Source organism: Mustela nivalis (genome assembly GCF_964662115.1).
Source record: "Mustela nivalis genome assembly, chromosome: 1".
Lineage (NCBI taxonomy): Eukaryota > Metazoa > Chordata > Mammalia > Carnivora > Mustelidae > Mustela > Mustela nivalis.
In genome coordinates this window covers 25,473,316-25,492,377 of record NC_139020.1, presented here as the reverse complement: position 1 = coordinate 25,492,377, position 19,062 = coordinate 25,473,316, and the positions used below count along the sequence as shown (strand labels likewise).

The 19,062-nt window shown below is 37.8% G+C and overlaps 1 long non-coding RNA gene across 4 annotated transcripts in view; it reads left to right on the top strand.

The window, feature by feature from the left end:
* Positions 1 to 19,062, top strand: part of LOC309870175 — a 102,231-nt gene that overhangs the window by 5,222 nt on the left and 77,947 nt on the right. For all 4 annotated transcript variants that reach the window (XR_014314528.1, XR_014314529.1, XR_014314530.1 and 1 more), the window contains exons 2-3: positions 2,751 to 2,831; positions 3,207 to 3,322. This is a non-coding gene — a long non-coding RNA (uncharacterized lncRNA). The remainder of the gene's footprint in view (positions 1 to 2,750; positions 2,832 to 3,206; positions 3,323 to 19,062) is intronic.

Here is a 19,062-nt window from a genome sequence, read left to right as displayed (position 1 = left end):
GCTGCTTGAATGCATTTGTCTTTGAAAACATGCCTTAACTCTTCTCCAGCCCTGGATGTGTACTTCAGATCTTTCCCCCAGCTCTCTTTCTTCCTGATTCCTTATGACAAAAGCCCAGAAGAACTGGTCTACAAGGCAGGACCCTTTTTAGGATGCTGAAAGAGGGAAGCAGAGCTGATACAATTACCCATTAATATGTATTTTTTTCCTTTCACAGTTGATTCCTTTCCATAGTTAACTCCAGTGTTCAGTAATACTGCGTGTTAATGGGTATGGTAGTTTTACAATAAGTTTTAAGGCATGTGTGTGTGTGTGTGTGTGTTTTGAAAATGAGCCTCCATAATAGGTCAGGGGTCTATAATCACACATATCTTGTGGTGGTATCCCAGAGTCATAGAGAACACGACTCACTCAGTCACCAAAATCTATGAATTGCTTTCATAATCAGGACTTATTTTCCACTAAATAACTGTGTAACTCTTTAAAATCTGTTATTCCTTTGAGCTCAGAGAAGTTCAGCATTGTAAACAGAACAGTTTCAAATACCATCGTCTCAATCCACACGTCAAGTTTAAATTGAAATACCAAACCCTTGCTTTTATAGTGGACAGAGAGAGTTCCGTTAGGTAACGTTGAGGAAAAGTGTGCAGCCTCTGAGGGCCATTGGAGGTCTACCAAGTGGGATCTAAGACTTTTTAATTCTAAAAACATTTTAATAAATTTCTTCAGAAATTTCTAGGACCTAACCATCTGGCTAAATTAAAAGAAACTAAATCTACATTTTTTGCTTCAACTTCTTAAATGTCCATAAACTGGCAGTGGTTAAGAAAACATAAGCATAAAGAAAATTTGTAATCTTCATTATTTTCTCCATTACATCATGCAATAAAACTGACTTCCAAGAGTCACAACACAAACTCTCCTGATGAATGAGGCAATGGAAACTGGGCACACTAACCCCCTATTTTAAGTTGCATTAATTGTTGAAACCCTCCTTCCCTGCCCCAGCCATGCCCCAAAAGTGGCACATCTTTTTTAGAAGAAAATGTTTCTATCAAACTACTCAGACTCTTTATTGGTAATTGCTTAAGATTTGTTGATTTGTATAAAACAGTTTAAGAAAATGTTCCGAGCTTAGGGAATAGGGTATAATATTTAGATAGGCGGCACAATCTGGGCTCAAATAGAGCTTTATATTTGAAACCTCTGGTGTAAAATTTCCCTGGTTGGCAGGACATGTGCCATTGTTGTTTAGTTCCTTTCACAACTCTTTTGTTCTTTGTACTAACAGAGAAACTGACTTCTATTAGTAAGTAGTATATAAACACTGACTCTTATTCCATGTAACAAAATTAAGAATATGGTATATGCAATTAGCAAAAGGTTCAGAAGTATTATAAAAGAAAGAACTACTTTGAAATGCATTGTTAGTCAGGGTTCTCCAGAGAAACAGAAACAATAAGATGCGTTATGGAGAGAGAGATTTATTTTAAGGAATTGGTTCATGCTATAGTGGGTGCTGGTAAGTCTGAAATCTGTAGAGCAGCCAGTTGGCAGGCTGAAAATTCAAGCAAGAGTTGAGGTTGCAGTCGTGAGTCCAAAATCTATTGGTAGGTTTTCTGTTATGATCTTGAGGAAATAGTATTTATGCTATTCCCGGAAACCTCAACTTTTGTTCATAAGGCCTTCAACTGATTAAGGCCCACCCACATTATTTAGAGTAATCTCCTTTACTTAAAGTTCGCTGATTTAAATTTTTTTTTTTAAGATTTTATTTATTTGACAGACAGAGATCACAAGTAGGCAGAGAGGCAGGCAGAGAGAGAGGGGGAAGCAGGTTCCCTGCTGCACAGAAAGCCCGATGCGGGGCTTGATCCCAGGACCCTGGTACCATGCCTTGAGCCGAAGGCAGAGGCTTTAACCCACTGACCCACCCAGGCGCCCCCACAGATTGTAAATATTAATCACATCTACAAAATACCTTTCCAGCAACATTTAGTCTACTGTTGGACCCAACAATTGGCACCATGGTCTGGCCAAGTCAAGACCCAAGAATAACCATCACAGTGACCTCCATTCAATAGTATTTCCTCAAAGGCACGATGTTAATTAAGATTTAAAAAGTTCCCTTCGTGAACAACATAAGGCATGTTTTCATTAAGAAAACAAATCCCCGTGTTTTTTATTTTCTTTGTTCTTTTCCATCAGTTGTTTTGTGGTGAAGAAGGGGAAGAATGGGGGAGGGAGGATCAGATGTGTTCACATGCCCTCTTCTGTATAACTTTGTCAAATATTTGTGCTAGAGCGTTGAGAACACTGTGTCCATTAGAGAGAACCAAAATAGGGCAAATAAGTTACTCACAATCTAGTGGAAGTTAGAGATATGTAAACAATCTACCTTACATATTACATATTCCAAGTTATGTTTCTAAATTCAGTGTCTCCAAAAGGTAAAAAGGCAATAGTATGGAAGGCATATAAAAGGGTTTGGATGTGATTGGGGTCCCAGCTGAAAGGAAGTTTCACAGACCTATAAGGGCAGCATTGCAAACCTTCCTTACAATTTTTCAGTATGGACAGGTAGAAGGGGAAAGGGCATAGCATAAGGAAATTGTTTCTAAGGTGGGGTCACTCCTCGGTTGCACCACAGAGATGGCTAGAATTAATCAAATTCACACAGCAAGTCCTGACATTTGATGGCCTAATTAGAGTGATTATGGGTACGCTTTAAAAATATGCTTTGTCAGCAGATGATCCAATGAGATGTTTCCATAAAGAACATGTTCCCACTCCACACCTGGACCAGGAGCAGCTCAAAACATGGAACTAAAGTTAGTACATTAATAATTGTTTGTGATGTGGTTGGCAAAAACACTTTGTAATTGTGCTCACAGGAGTGCTTTAGGGAGATAATTGTAGCAGGTCAGTTTTTTCTCTACCTGGTAGGAACGTTTCAGGAACTTTTTTGGTGATAAAAAAAAAAACTTTGTATGTATGAATACATATATATATAAATGTTTATAATATCATATATAAATAAAAGCTTTATCTTTCTTTGAGAGGGAGTGAGAGAATGAGAGAGATTCATGACAGAGATTTGTGACACACATATATATATAAAATATGTATAGGTAACATGTACTATATATTATGTGTGTGTGTGTTTATACTAAAGTGCTCACAAATACTTTTTTTTTTTTCCTCAGAAGGAAAGTTGGAGAGAACAATAAACTAGCTGTGACTTCTGTATATATCATGAGCAACAACTGAAACACAATGAGGGCAATAGGTGTGGAAGGAAGCAAACAGTAGAACAAAGTTGGTAGGTTGGTAATTTTTGTTTTGCTTTTGCTTATAACTGCAGCATGTAAATACTGAATTCTCATAGTGTTGAGGAACTGAAATGAAAGAATAATACTTCTCACCAGATATTCAGCACGAACGTTATATAAAAATGTAAATAATTATAGGATGTGAAAATGTCTCAGAGCAACAGCTATTGAGGGAATATAATTCACTTGTCTTTTGATATGGGTGTGTAGTTTATGCTAATTTCAGTAGGGTTTTTTGACTATGATCTGTGTTTAATACAGAAGTCCTGAAATTAAGTGATGGCTCTTTATTTTGAATTTTCTTCAATAGTACAGATATTATTCAATTTTATTATTTTTAAAGCAGTGTTGGAGAGGGAAAAATTAAGTTGACCCTTCAATTTTCGTCTAGCTGGTCTAAAAATTAAATTGACATGAGACAGATTAATAGGAGAAAAAAAACAAAGTTTAATAATGTGCGCACAGAGGCCCAATAATAAAACTGAGACCTAAAGAAATAACCAAGGCATGTCAAGACCAAGCTTCTATATTTTTTGGACAAAGAAACATAAGTCTGTGAGTAGTTGACAGGACAAAGTAAATGTACGTTCAGAAGCTTCAATTAGTAAGGAATTCTAAATAGAATTTGGTCCCATTAGTAAATTAGTAAGAGTAGCAAGGTTTGTTTATATAGGCTTCTTTTCCTGAATTCCCTATCTTTGGTGATAAAGATGTCTCTTTACCTCTTGGTACAGGGAGGATACCTTTCACTTGGAAGATTTATTTCCCGCTTTCAGGAGACACAGGAGGGTCAGAGTGTTCATCTTGCACTGGATATTTCTTAAATAACTTTAGTTCAAAATAATCGATATGCCATTGTGGCACATTTTGGGACAGCCTGGGTCCTTTCAGCAGATAATTTATTAAATACATAACTAAATATTTAAAAAATATTGCAGGGGCACCTGGATGGCTCAGTGGGTTAAGCCGCTGCCTTCAGCTCAGGTCATGATCTCTGGGTCCTGGGATTGAGCCCCACATCAGGCTCTCTGCTCAGCCAGAAGCCTGCTTCCCCCTCTCTCTTTGTCTGCCTTTCTGCCTACTTGTGGTCCCTCTGTCAAATAAATAAATAAAATAAAATAAAATATTTTTTAAAATAAAAAATATTCCAGATTGTGAAATTATTCATGTATTTGTATTTACAAGTCAGAAGAAAAATGACCCAGGGAAGACTTTTAAAAAGGAGTAAGCCAGGAAGCACCACTCTTCTTTCTTTACACTCATTTCCTGCATGTTTGAACCCTTGATCTCATGGCTTTGAACACCATTGTTGTGAGAGGACTCCCTAATTAATAGTTCCAGCTCAGACAGCAGACTTGTATAACTAACAGCTTAATGAACATCTCTTCTTGGAGTCTGATAGGTGTTTCATGTACATAACATGTCCCAAGATGAATCCTTGCTTGCCCTTGCGCCTCAGCCCTCAATAAACTTGCCCCTCCTGCACTGTTTATCTCAATACAACTCTTGTACCCTTGGTTTAGGTCAAAGATTTTGGAGTCAACAAGGACTCCTTTCTTTCTCCAGTACCCCTTAGGCCATCCATGAACAAATCCTCTTGACTCACCCTTTGATTTTGGACTGTTTTTGAACCACTCAAATGGCAAGTTTATATGCTTCAACCTAACAGACCCAGAATCTGACTATTTTTATCACCTTTATGATTTCCCTAGTTTATACTGTTGTGTGAATTATTGCAATACCCTTATGCAAAGTAGTTCAGAGTGATCCTTCTATAATGTAAGTTTGATTATGTTATGCCTACCCCCAGCTCCCACTGGCTCCCATTTCATCCGTGATTAAAGACAAAGGCCTTACAGTGGTCTAGAAGGCCCCACAATATCTACCCTCTTGTTTCCCTTCTTCCTGTAATCCATCCTCTACCTCTCCTGTTTCATCTCCTATTGTACTCCCTACCTGTTTCTGGTCTTCTTCTTCTTCTTCTTCTTCTTCTTTTTTTTTTTTTTTTCTTTTTTAAGTAGGCTCCAGGCCCAGCCTAGAGCCAAGTGTGGGACCTACACTCACACCCCCAGAGATGGTGACCTTAGCCAGGATCAAGATTCGGACACACAACTAATTGAGCCACCCAGGCGCCCCTTCCTACCTATTTCAATCCAGTGTAGTCTAAATTAGTTTTGTATTGCTGTCAAAGCAAATGACCACAAATTGCCACAAATTTAGCACTTTAAGACAGTACAAATTTATTATCTCACAGTTCTACAGGTCAGAAATGGGGTTGGTTTAGCTGTTTTCTCTGGTTGTTGGCAGAATTTTGAGCTATGTTTGTAGGACTGAGGTCCCTTTTTTCCTTGCGGTCTGTTAGCTAGGGCTTGCCCTTAGCTTCCAGAGGGCTCTTTCTGGTCCTTGCTCAGGGGACTTTACATCTCTGAGCCAGCAACAGTGTATAGTATTCTTTTCATACTTGGAGACTTTCTAGTTTACTTTTCTGCCAAATATCTCTTTCTATAGCCAGGAAGTTCTCTGCCTTTCAGGTTCATGATATTATGTGAGACCCACCTTGACAGTCCAAGATAATCTATTTATTTTAAAGTCTGGAACTTTAATTCCATATGCAAAGTTATTTTGTCTGAAATATAGAAGTGTCACAAGTTCCAGAAATCGGGACATGGACAGCTTTGGGATACTATTATTCTGCCTACCATTGGGCCTCTTGACCAAGTATGTTCCCATCTTAAGACCTGTATGCTTGCTGTCCTGCTATCTGGAATATTCTTCCACTGCATAATTACACAGCTGATTCCATCACTTCTTTCAGGTTTTGCTTAGTTATCACCAGATTCTATCAGCCCTTTTGGCCAGCCTTTAAAAGAAATATCCATTTGCCATTGCTCTTTTTTTTTCCTTTAACCTCTTTTTTTTTTTTTTTTAAACTTTCTCTTACCATTGCCTGACATAGAACATATCTGTTTACTTGTTTATTATGTGTCCCTCTACTAAAATTCCTGGAGATCAGGGACTTTGATTTATACACCAGTGGAATTCCACTACCTACAGCAATTCCTGGCATATGGTAAACTGTTCAATAAATATTTGTTGAATGAATGCAAATCACCAAAAAAGCCCTAGAGCCCTCACTCCATTAATCATGTCTGAAAAAAATGAGTCAACTAAGTATGAATTGACCTAATAGAACAACTTTAAAAAAAAGAAACTATTACTCAAAAGTTAATTATTAGTTTGTCAAATACCTTGCTGAAGTCTTTAGTGGCAACTTCTATGGCATAGCCCAATCTGTCATAAAAAGAAAACTGTTTGGCATTTCTTTCTTTTCTTTTCTTTCTTTCTTTCTTTCTTTCTTTCTTTCTTTCTTTCTTTCTTTCTTTCTTTCTTTCTTTCTTTCTTTCAGACTTACTGATTTATTTAAGAGAGGGAGGGAGGGACAGAGGGAGAGAGAATCTTGAGCAGACTCCCTGCTGAGCAAGGAGCCCAATATGGGGCTCTATCTCAGGTCCCGGAGATCATGACCTGAGCCAAAAATCCGGAGTCCAATGCTTAACTGACTGAGCCACTCTGGTGCCCCCCAGGGTTGGCATTTCTATCCTTGGCATACATAAAGTAGCTCAAAGTTTTCATCTCTTCTCTCTCTAAGTGTTAACAAGCTTTTTAATAATCTGTTCTAAAACTCGAGCTCAAATCTGTAGTTTTCAGAATCCATTTTTTCCATTTTTCAAATTAAGGATATATCTCACTTCCGAATTCTTGGTATTTCTCTTATTTAAAATATTTCCTCAAAGATTATTGACAGTGAACCCTAAATCCATAAATGACTCTAGAATTAGAGCTATTAATCCCCTCAAAAGTTATTATTCCTTCTTTTTCTTTAACTCCCCTCCTTATGATGTTTGTTTTGTTCTTTCTTGTTTAAAATTGCTTTGCTTGCTGGGTGTGGTGCATAAACAATGAATTTTGGATCACTGGGAAAAAAAAAGAAAAAAATAATAAAATTGCTTTGCTTGGACCAAAGAATGAGCACAAAATGAGATTTTTGAAGATTTTGCTTTCTATCTCCATATACGCTACAAAGAAATCTGAACACTTTTCTCTGACTTTAGCTAAACAGTCCCTTGTGGGAGTATCAGCTCATCCTGACATTTAGACTTCCCTTCACCATTGTTAAGGGGTTCAGCCTGGGTCTTTGTCATCTGTAGCTGATCTGTCCAGTAGCACCTCATGCAGTCTCTTTAAGTCCCTATGCATGTTTCTCTTTACTTTCCTCCTGGGTAATATCTTTAATAATGTGTGCAGAATATTTTAGAGTTACCCATCCCTCCTGAGCTATTTTCTATTTAAGTATTTTCTCAATTCAGAGCTCAGTTTGTTGAGGTCGTGTTCTCAGGGTCCTGGGATCGAACCTGTGTTGAGCTCCCGGCTCAGCGGAGAGTCTGCTCAAGGATTCCTCTCTCCCTTTGTCCCTCCCTCCACTAGCACGCATGTACTCCCCCTTCTCTCAAATAAATCTTTAAAAAAAGAATTTTCTCAATGCAAGCATACCTATCCTTCTGAATTGAAACACATTAAAAAAAAAGTTTTTGAACCCATGCTAAGTGCAGACAAGAAAAACTATGATACACAACAGAGCACTTTTTTCTCAAAGTGTGGTCACTGGACCACCTGAATCAGAATCACAGGACAGGAAAGAGTACTTATTAGAATGTAGATTACCAATTATGGAATCAGAATTGGAAAGAGATAGATGAGAGGCTTGGGAATCAATGCTATTAATAAGTTTCTCAAGTATACTTTTTAAAGTTTGAGAACTTTATTTGTCAAGGATATATGCAGAAGCATAAGCCGCTGCTCTTAAGGGGACAATACTATATTTAAGATGATAAAGCCTAAAAATAATACGTGGCAAATTAATGGCATAGAAAATAAGTGCACTTGAGTCAGCAAGTCCAGCTGTTAGGGGTGGTGGAGGGCTATTCAGGTTTCATAGAGCAGGTCTGCATTGGTTATAAGAGATACTCAAGAACTATTGAGTTAATGATGGAGCTGTGCTGGTAGATGAAGAAAACATAACTTTTTTTTTTTTTTTAAATTAAAAAAGAACTAAGAACCCTCTTGTCTTTCCTCATTATCATAAAGATAAGGAAACTGATTCCAGAGAAGTGATTTGACTCAGTTGTCCCCTGTCACACAGTGTCCCCTGGTGCTATTGGAAAAGACTAGACCCGAGGTTTCCTAAATCCAGACTTGGTGCTTTCTCCACTATTTCTTGAGAGATTTGGACTTGCCAAGATTGGAGGAAGGCATTTTAAGAACTGGACTAAATTTAGTTGAATGTATATAGAAGAGTTGTGTATTAACCAATAGAGCAGGAAGGGTGGAGGATTTGCTTCAGAGTCTAATGAAAAGGTGAGTTGTGATCAGACTGTGAGCTATTTTGAACACTAGAGTGAAGGATATAGATGGTGGAGAGCTGCCAAAAATTTTGGGATAAAATTTAAAAAAAATGTATTAGGCAAATTAATCTGTAGTTGCCACTGGGAAAGATAAGAGGGATGAAATGCCAGAGCCAGGTAGAAATGGGAGAAGTTAGTTCATGGTCCATAAGAAGAAAATTCAGACCCAAACTGATAAAAGAATGGATGTGTGATCAAATTTAATGACTAGATCAATAAAACACAGAGAGTAGTTTAATTCTAGTCTAGTTTAGGACTTTCCTTCTTCCTTTGTTTTTTAAATTTTTTTTCAAAAATTTTTAAAAGATTTTATTTATTTATTTGACAGAGAGAGATCAGAAGTAGGCAGAAAGGCAAGCAGAGACAGAGAGAGGAGGAAGAAGGCTCCCTGCCAAGCAGAGAGCCCGATGCGGGACTTGATCCTAGGACCCTGAGATCATGACCTAAGCCGAAGGCAGAGGCTCAACCCACTGAGCCACCCATGTGCCCCTTAAATTATTTTTTAAAAGATTTATGTATATTTTTTTTGGGGGGGGAGGTTACAGAGTGAGGGAGAGAAAAACTTAAGCAGACTCCACCCTGAGCATGGAGCTCAACCAGGGTCTTATGACCCTGAGATCATCACCTGAGCTGAAACCAAGAATTGGATGCTGAACCAACTGTACTACCCAGGTACCCCAGTTTCCTCCTTTTTTTAATTGACTAATATTTTAGCTGCAGTTTTTTTAAAAAAGCAAGGAACTCACTCTTTCTTATGCCCTTATAGGGCCCAACATTTCCTATTTTTAAAACTAAATAACTAATAAAATATAAGTTTTACATTTAGGAGAACATTAAAGCACTAAATTAAAATACTAGTTAATTCAACAAACCATTAAAAGAAGCATCCACGTGTTGTAAGGCACTGTGCCAAGTTCTAGGCCATTAGAAATGCATAAGATATGGTTTCTGTATTAGGATTCTTCAAAGTAATAGAATAGGATGTGTACATATTGAAAAGTTTATTGAAAGGAATTGACTCATGTTATTATGGAGGCTAAGAAGTCTCAAGATCTGTGGGATGAATTGGTAAGCTGGAGACCCAGGAGAGTTGATTTCTAATCCAGAGGTCAGCAGGCTCAAAACTCAGGAGGACTAATCTCAGAATCAGACAGTTCAAGTCTGAAGGTAGGAGAGGGACAGTGTCCCAGTTTGAAGGCAGTCATGCAGGAAGAATTCTCTCGAACTTGGGGAAGGGTCAGCTTTTTTGTTCCAGTCAGGCCTTCAACTAATTAGGTGAAGCCCACCCACGTGATAGAAGGCAATCTGCTTTACTCTGTCTTCTGATTTAAATATTAATCTCAGGGTGCTTGGGTGGCTGAGTGGGTTAAGCTTCTGCCTCCAGCTCAGGTCATGGTCTCAGGGTCCTGGGATCGAGCCCCGAATCAGGCTCTCAGCTCAGCAAGGAGCCTGCTTCTCTCTCTCTGCCTGCCTCTCCACTTACCTGTGATCTCTCTGTTAAATAAATAATAAAATTTTAAAAATCTAAAAAAAAAGGGGGGGTTGCATGCGTGGCTCAGTTGTTTAAAAAACTGCTGTTGGCTCACATCATGATCCTGGAGTCCCGGGATCAAGTCCCACATCAGGCTCCCTCTTGACCTCTCCCCTCTCATGCTCGCTCTCTCTCGTTCTGTCTCTCTCTCTCAAATAAATAAATAAAATCTTTAAATATTAATCTCATACAGAACCCCAGAATAATCTTTGACCAAATATTTGCTCAGCATGTGGCCCAGCCAAGCTGACACAAAATTAGCCATCATAGTTGCTGTTCTCAAAGCGCTGACAATTTCCTGGGGAAGACAGACAAGTAAAATAATCATAGCTTTAAAGCTTCAATATAGATATTTTCTTTTTTAAAACGTTTCATTTTTTATTTCTTTTAAATTTTTATTTATTTATTTGACAGAGACACAGCAAGAGAGGGAACACAAACTGGGGGAGCGGGAGAGGGAGAAGCAGGCTTCCCACTCAGCAGGGAGCCCTATGCGGGGCTCGATTACAGGACCCCTGAGATCATGACCTGAGCGAAAGGCAGACGCTTAATGCCTGAGCCATCCAGGTGCTCCAATATAGACATTTTCTTTAGTAATATGCAAACACAACAGGGAGAATGATAAATTCTGTCTGTGGAGGGAGGGGAAGTCAATGAAGTTACAGAAAAAGTAGTTTTTGTTCAGAAAAACACTTGGGTGGGTTGTTTTGTGTCTATATATATATAGACATTTGGGAGACACAAGGGAATAGACTTGAGTCAAAGCCTGTGTCGAGAGGTATAAAAGGTTTAAAGGAGTGAATTTAGATTCTGGCTAGATCTATGGTCAAAATGTTCCCAAAGTTTAAGTCTAATTCTTTAGACCTATGCTTAGGTAATTGTAGAACATGAGACCACACTTGCAATGTTCTTTAACTATATGGATATATATATATATATATATCAGTCTCTCTGAGCAGTGTGAGAATAACTCAGGATATCTCTACATCACTCTGGGTGAGAAATAAATGGGCATTTGAGTGTTGGATATAGCCAGGAGATTAAGACCTAGAACCTAAGAAGAAATCAAAGCAATCCCAAAATATATTGCTTTCTGAGAGGGTGGTGGGTTGTGGAAAAGAGAATGCAAGTACAGAAGTTGAAATGGATGGCATAGATCAAGAAGACAAAGGAAGCAGAAATGAATAGAGAGAAAGCTGATGTAGAGAAGCAGACCTCTCCCGGCTCCCTCACAACAGCCAAAGGAAGTAAACCAAACTTGGGAAAAGGGAGATATCAAGTGTAGACTTTAACGTAATTGTAGAAAGACCAGTATTATATTAAGAGGATGATGGAAATCTAAATAGTGAAATGTATTAAGTCCCCAAACTAGGATTTTGTTGCATTGACATTGTAGATTCTTTAACTTAAATATAGAACTGGCAATTTTATCTTGAGGAAAGGATAGATTATGACACTTACTGTAGAATTTTATAGAATTCAGTGGTAAGTGGTTTAATAAAGTTTTACAGTTTGTTGCTTTTATAGTCTTAGACTATAAAATAAAACAGTTGTACTGAAAATGTCTTTCTCTTACCCAATTTCATCTCCCCACTGCTTTTCATGCTCTCTTGCTTTTTGTTGGCCAGCACACTGCTGCGTTTTAAGCCAAGCATTTGAAAGTGTCAAGTACAAGTACTATTGCAGTCAGGCAACAGCTGACTTTGTTTTTACTCAAGTGTGAGATTGCGCCTACGAATGTCAACTTGGATTCTTTTTTAATGAAATAATTTCTGTGAATTCCAAATACACTTAAACATGCCAGAATTACCTTTGAAAATGTAGTGTACAGGAATTGGTTTAGATTCCAGCAACAACTCAAATATACCAAATATTCATTCTCATAGAGACCTGGTGAGATCGATACAGTAGTATTACAAATATTACCTTTTTGGAAAAATTCACTCTTGAGAGCCTTTTCATTTTAGACATTTTTCTACAGATTCTCATTTTATGTTTCTCCATGTTACTGCCATCTAAGACGGGTTGGTAGCCAAAGGCACGTTTGTGCTGCCTAACCACCCCTAAGTACAGTCAGTAAACTCGATACTACTTGATTATTGGATGATGAAAGGAAGGTGGGAGTTATTTCTCACTCTTTTAAAAAAATGTCTGAATTTGGGGAATTTCAATGGGAAGCAAACATGATTGAGAATTTGTGTATAAATAACTTATTTATTTACAGTTTCAGTTCCACATAGTAAAAGATTTAGAGTGAACCATTTGAAGTCAACAAAATTCACACATTTTTTTCAAGTATGAAGGGTTTTTGTAGTCCGTAGGTTAAAATTGGGGGTCTGAGTTAAAAAAGTCTGTGAGATACAAAGTTTAAACATTCAAAAAAAAAAAAGTTTAAGGGTTCAGAGAGAAACTCAAGAGAATACAATGTGAGTTAACAGCTTTAGGAAAGATCAAGGATGGGAAGAACTATAAAAAAACATATAAAGCATGCAGAATAATGGAGTTGCATATTGTTATGGAGGCTCAGTTAAAAGAAAATTAAGACAAACTGGTAAAGGTTTCCAAAGGGCAACATTTGGGAGACACAAGGGAATAGACTTGAGTCAAAGCCTGTGTCGAGAGGTATAAAAGGTTTAAAGGAGTGAATTTAGATTCTGGCTAGATCTATGGTCAAAATGTTCCCAAAGTTTAAGTCTAATTCTTTAGACCTATGCTTAGGTAATTGTAGAACATGAGACCACACTTGCAATGTTCTTTAACTATATGGAACTTGTATCTCAGAATGGCCTCACGTATACCAGTAGCGATTAGCAGGTCTTTTTGGACCAATAGTAAGTTCCAGAGTAAAGTTGAACAGAAAAAGAAAGAAAATCTCAAAAGATTACGAACCCAGGAGTATGATTTTTAGAAAAGAGATTTCATCTGGAACTCTACATAATGGAGGTGACTTATATGGGAGGATCTACCAACTGGGCAGAATAAGGCAATGGTACCTCATGCTATCCACAGCTAAAAGACAAAATGCTTTTTAAGACTGCAGAATTTCATTCATGTTCCTTATCTTCTTGAATTCTGTCTTTATGCACTAAAAAGAGATAGCCTAAACAGGGCTCTTTTTGGACTACAATCCTTCTGGCACAATAGCACTTCTAGTAAGTAAGGAATCAGACATAAAAATATCAAAGGGAGCTTTTCAGATGTAGCTAGAGAAAGATCAGTTGGTGCACTTGAACTATTTATTTCCGTTTAGAACATTGAACCTCTTAGTTTACTTATCTATCCTCCAGTACTCTGGCTTGCTCTGGAAATCAGTAGAGAAAAATTATGATCGTATTTCATGCATGTGAAGTGTCAAAGACTACATTTTGGAGGACTGCAGAAAGAATTAAAAATGGAAATATCTGGGGCGCCTGGGTGGCTCAGTGGGTTAAAGCCTCTGCCTTCTGCTCAGGTCATGATCCCAGGTCCTGGGATCCAGCCCCACATCAGGCTCTCTGCTCTGCAGGAAGCCTGCTTCCTCCTCTCTCTCTCTCTCTCTCTCTGCCTGCCTCTCTGCCTACTTGTGATCTCTGTCAAATAAATAAATTGTAAAAAATAGAAATATCCATAACCATTGGTACAGACATGCTAAATGCCTGCTTTACTGGTCCTGGATGAAAGAAAAAAACATTTTATAGCCCCTGATTCCTTCAAAACAACCACAATCCCATAATAACGTTCTCTAACAAAGATGTAAATTACAAGGAGACGGATTCTATAGAGAAGAAATGAACAGAAGCATCTCAAGGTATAGGAATGCTGAAACACACATACACACACACACAGAGAAAGGTCTAAACAAAGTTTTTAGTATAGATCTGGGAGGAGCCCTGAGAAATTATGTCCCTCAATAACCTCCTTTTGAAAATGTCAGTACTAAGACCTAGAGAGGTAAATTTACCTGTCCAAAGGCTGGGTAGTGATAGCTCTAGGACTAAAGTTTTAGGTCATAGATTCTCAGTCTAGTACATATTCTCAAGTTTCTAAAAATTGATATTACTATTCTTTGTTCTATTAAGCCATAATTATCATCATCAAATATTTGGAGAATATCTTTTATATAATGGAATATCTTTTTATTTGGTAGTAATTTTATAACTATTTTAATTTATTTAGCAAGTTAGATTTTTTTCCTTCAGTTCATAATATATTTCACTAGCAGGTAATCACATGCCATACCCTCAACCTATGCCATTTCACTCTCACTTGGTGTCTGAAGGATAGAGTCACTCACGCTTTTCTTAAGTGCATGACAACTACTAATATACTTTATAAATGTTTCAAATATAAAAGGGTTTTGAGCTGCAAAAAAATTGGTTTTTCTTACAGATATTTCCAGACTTTTATCTAGAACTATACTCCTAGAATCAGCTCCTGAGGAAAAACTCAAAATGTTCTCTGTGTTCTTTTTTCCTTAAGTTGTTTCGGCAACTCTAGATCTTTTGCATTTTCATATAAGTTTTAAAATCAGCTGGCCACTTCTACAAAGTAGTCTGCTGGGATTTTGACTAGAATGTCTTGAATCTATAGATCATTTTGACAAGAAGTGATTTCTGGACAATACTGAGCCTTCTAATCTATGAACATTATATATCTCTCCATTTATTTAGGTCTTCTTTAATTTTTCCTCAACAGTAATTTTTAGTGAATAAGTCATGAGCATCTTTTAACAAATTTATTCTTAAGCATTTCATGATTTTGATGCTATTATATATGGTAACTTTTAATTTCAATTCTGATTGCTCATACAAATATATAGAAATATAATTGGTTTTTGTGTATTGACTTTGCAATCTTACTAAACTCAGTTTTAATTCTTATAGCTTATTTGGAGTTTCTTTAGGATTTTTACATAGATGATCAGGTCATCTATGAATAAACAGAGATTTGTGTCTTCCTTTCCAATCTGTTCACTTTAATTTCTTTCTTCAACTTATTATGTTGTTAGAACCTTCAGTACGGTGTTGAATAGAAGTGGTGGGAGTGGACATCCTTACTTTATTTACCATTTTAGTAGTGATGTGTTTAGTTTTTCACCATTAATATAATACTAGCTATAGGATTTTCAAATATGTCTCTTACTAGGTTGAGAAGATAACCCTTCTATTCCTATTTTCTGAGGTAACATGCAAACTGAAAAAGTAATTGTCAGCTTGGCATAATTTTGAGTAATTAAAATATCACATCTCAGTTACGTTTTTCAATCTTGATGTATATCATCTTTTCAATAAAATTTTCATCTGTAATAATATTAGCTGAGGCCGAACTCTTTCCTTGATTTGGATTGAAAACAAACAAACCCTTGTTGGGTGAAGTAAGAAGGGGAAAGTCACGCACGCTAACCTGTGATGCTGTCAGAGCCATTTCTCTCTTCCAGCATCTCTGCTCTTCTCCTTTTTTATGACACTATTTTTAGACAGACTTTCTTCCTATAATGGTAAATGGCTACAGCAGTTCCAGACCTTACATTTCCTCAGCCTTAAGGCCATAGAAGAGAGTGTCTGCCTCTGTCTTGGAAGTCTCAGCAAAAGTCTTGCTCATTTTTGCCCTAGATTGGGTCACTTGTCTATTAAATAAATTAGCCTGGCCTGGGAAATGTGATGAGTTGAACATCTCAAGCCTTTGTCCAGTGTATCACCTGGGACTGACGTGAGGCCTGAGCCAAAAAGCCACACAGCCTAAGAGTGGCTAGAGGTCCTGTCCTGAAAGGAAATATGGTTATGCTTACCAACTTAGAGGGAATAGATCATTATGACTAACCGGAGTCAGTTACAGTGCATTGTGCTAATATTTATTCAGCACACAATATGTGTAAAACCCCTTAAATCCCATTTATTTCTCCTCAAAACAACCCTGTAATGCGGGGACTATTATTATTCCAATTTTCCAAATGAGGAAGCTGAGGTTGAGATGTAACATAGACTCAGACTCAGGTGGTCTGACTTCAGTGGGCAAGTGATTAAATCAGAATGGCTCTCGGTATTACATTTAAATTCTGGGCAATAAGATGGGAAAGGTGGAGGCATAAGATACCTACTAACTGAATCAGTCCCTTTTTGTAAGGAATACAATAGCTTTCATGGAAGCCTTAAATAGAAAATGTCCACTTATATTCCATTAGCCAGAAGGAAGTCATAAGTCAACCACTAGCTGAAAGACATCTAGAGAAATAGGTTTTTTGTTTGTTTGTTTGTTTTTAAGATTTTTATTTATTTATTTGACAGAGATCACAAGTAGGCAGAGAGGCAGGCGGAGAGAGAAGGGGGGGGGAAGCAGGCTCCCTGCTGAGCAGAGAGCCCGATGCGGGGCTTGATCCCAGGACCCTGGGATCATGACCTGAGCCGAAGGCAGAGGCTTTAACCCACTGAGCCACCCAGGTGCCCCAGGAAATAGGTTTATATGACTGGTTATTTTACTGCTCCAAAGAAAATTGAGGTTCTGCTTTTAAGAGGTAAGGAGAGGCTATTGGGTAGGCAATTAGCATAGATGATATTAACACCCATTGTTCCATTTATCCAGTACTATGCAACCAACCACCCCAAAATCTAGTTACCTAAAACAATGACATCTGATTTGCTCACAAATCTGCATTTTGGCAGCAAGAATAGGTTCTGTCTGCTCTACTCTGCATCCGTTGGAGTGGCTCAGGGCTGAAGGCTAGAATCATGAGAGCTCAGTCATTCAGTCATACATCTGAAGGATTATGGCAGTTACCTGGTACCTCCACTGGTCAGTGACTGGAACACCTTCATGTGGCTCATTTATGTAGCTGCTTGGCTTCCTCACAGCATGGTGGCTGAGTTCTAATGATAAAGGCAAAGTTCTATTGCCTTTTATGACTTAGCCTGGAAGTCATATGGTTTCACTACTGCTGTATGCATAAGCCCACCTCAATTCAAAGGAAAGGGACCTAGCATCATCATATTATGAGAAGAACATGTGAGATGGGATTATATTGGTGCTTTTAGAAGATATAATCTGCCAGTAAGTGCTTATGTGTCATTATACTAATGTCTGAAAATGAATATTTCTTTTTTTTTTTTTTTTGGTTTGAATCATTAATTAAATGTTTAATGCAAATGTTTCATTTTATTTTTAAAAGATTTTATTTATTTATTTATTTATTTGACAGACAGAGATCACAAGTAGGCAGAGAAGCAGGCAGAGAGAGAGGAGGAAGCAGGCTCCCTGCGGAGCAGAGAGCCCGATGTGATGCGGGGCTCGGATCCCAGGACCCTGGAATCATGACCTGAGCTGAAGACAGAGGCTTTACCCCACTGAGCCACTCAGGTGCCCCTAATGCAAATATTTTAAAAGAGAAATTGCAAACTAGAAAAAAACAATTCCCCTGAAAATATTTAATGTAAATAACTCCTTGAGATGGTGCTTTTTAGAAAAGGATTGTCAGAATATTTCATTTCCGCAAACATTAACCAAAGCATTCTTTTTCCTTCCTTCCCTTCTTTCTTTTCTAGAGTATTCTTTTTAAAAACAAAAGCTGGACCACGTTATTTGTCCTCTTATCATGTCTCAGTTCTTCTCATTATAACTTAAGTGCAATAAAATCTTTTTTTTCAGGGTTTATGAGCTGGTTTCTTTCTTCAGGTTTTTTCTTCCCTTCGTTGGCTGTGCTTCTGTTATACGACATGTCAGTTGTGCAAACATTTCAGCTACTTTAATTCTTCTGGTCCTTTGTACATGCTGTTTGTTTCCCCAGGGGCTCTCTTCTTTCTGTACATTGAAAGAACCCCTGATCATTCTCCACCTTCTTAGAAGGCCTTTAAATAGGTGATCAGCTAAGACATTATATATATCAATGTTTATTTTTACTCATTTATTATTTATTTCTCCCTCTGAAATGAAGCTTCATAGCTGTGGAAACCTCCTTGTAATCCAATGAGCTAGGTACTATTGTCATTGTCATTTTACTGATAGTAACTGAAGCCCAAGGACCTTTTGGGGAACAAGAATGTCCTGTCCCCTTTTAGCTGGACTAAGAATCAAATTGACATGAGACAGACTAGCAAGAGAAAATAAAATGTAATAGTGTATGTACAAGGAATCCACACAGACGTGAAACTTACAAAGAAAGGCAGTAAGGCATCTTGAATTAAAGAGAAGGAATTAGGGGTCTGGGACTTCAAAGGGAAGGAATGCAATTCTCAAGAAGAATGAAAAAAGAGTAAATCTTTGGGAAACATGTTTGCTGGGCCACTCAAAAGCAATGGATGAAGAAAGGACTTTGACCAAACAGACCTTGCGAGTTTCTTTCTTGTCTACCCTACCTAGTTCAAATCGTAATGTAGTTATCTATGGTGATAGCTCTCTTTCTGAAACAGGTCCTCTACCTAAATTCTTTTTAAGCAGTTATAGGGGAGGTAAAGAACTTTTCCTGAACCTGCTGGGTCTTTTTTTTTTTTTTTTTTTAATATTTTATTTGTTTATTTGACAGAGAGCTAGAGAGAGAGCACAAGTAAACAGAGCGGCAGGGAGAGGGGGAGAGAGAGAAGCAGTCTCTCTGCTGAGCAGAGAGCCTGATGTGGGGCTCGATCCCAGGACCCTGGAATCATGACCCGAGCCAAAGGCTGCCGCTTAACCAACTGAGTCACCCGGGCGCCCCGAACCTGCTGGGTCTTAATTACTTTTAACTCTAAGTAATTTTTATGCCAAAGTGTAATATTTTGGGGGACCCATCCCA